Below are 1,211 nucleotides of genomic sequence, written 5' to 3'. Positions count from 1 at the left end.
CGTTGAAGTATGCCTTCGCTTTCATCAACAGAAGCCTTGCATTCATTTTTTTCTAAATCTATTGGAAGACGAGCTTTTACTCCATACATTAGTTGGAAAGGCGAATACTTTACAGAAGCTTGAATATTAATGCGGTAAGCAAAAACAACTGGATCAATAAATAAGTCCCAATCGTCACTTTCTTTGTTTATTAGCTTGAGCAAATGTCTTACCAAGGTTTGATTAAATCGCTACGTCACACAGTGGGCCAGAATGCACTTTTACTGGACAAAATTCATAACTAATTTAATATTAGAGCTATATTCACTAAAATTAGTATGAGTACTAATATGATGTCTGCGCTTTTTATGAAGGTAATATTTTTTTATTTCGTTGCTATGGGTACCTTTATTTTGCTTAGCAACAACCTACTTTTGTTATCTGCAGATATTTTATAAGTGCTATATTCACTAAATTTGGCATGAGTACCAATATGAGATCACACTTCTTACAAAAGTGATAATTTTTTAAATTTAGTTGTTATGGATACTTATATTGCTTAGTTACCGGATACTTTCCTTAGTTACAAAGTGGTAAATTGATATTTGAATATCTTATCGGATTTTTGACCCACCTATATTGAATAAAAATTGAGTATTTAGGTAAATAATGTTTTAGGAATAATAAAAGCAAAAAATAGTGCAAGAAAACGTTATCAATTTTAAATTACATCAAAAAATTATAAAACAATAATATCGTTTGAAGATTGTTTAAGTAATTGTAAAACATCTGAAGGGAATGCTTTATGATTTGTTTGGTGTGATGTTGATTTACGCAATGATGAAATAACAGGATCACTGGAAACTAGGAGTCTATTGATAAGATCAGTATTTGTTGCTTTTCTGGATGTTTTTCGGCTGAAATTTTTGCGATAAGATTTAAAGTCTTTATTTCTAGCCTCTTGAGCTTCCTCTGACATAAGTCCGATGGGTAATGTAAGGCTTTTAATTATGTCATGCCCATGTATCAATACTTTGTGAACTGATTGAGCAATGTAATACCATGGATAAAGGGACACATATAGTCTAAAAGTGTCAAAACAATAATCCTTGAACTTTAAGCAGTCTATTTCATATCCTGAAGAGAGCGTTACCAAGATAATGTAAAATCTGAATATAAGGTTTTGGTCAATACCCAGAATTTCAGCTGTTTGTTCATATGCTGCAAAAGCA

The sequence above is a fragment of the Hydra vulgaris genome, chromosome 04 (genome assembly GCF_038396675.1).
Source record: "Hydra vulgaris chromosome 04, alternate assembly HydraT2T_AEP".
In the NCBI taxonomy this organism is placed as follows: domain Eukaryota; kingdom Metazoa; phylum Cnidaria; class Hydrozoa; order Anthoathecata; family Hydridae; genus Hydra; species Hydra vulgaris.
This window is presented reverse-complemented; position numbering follows the sequence as displayed.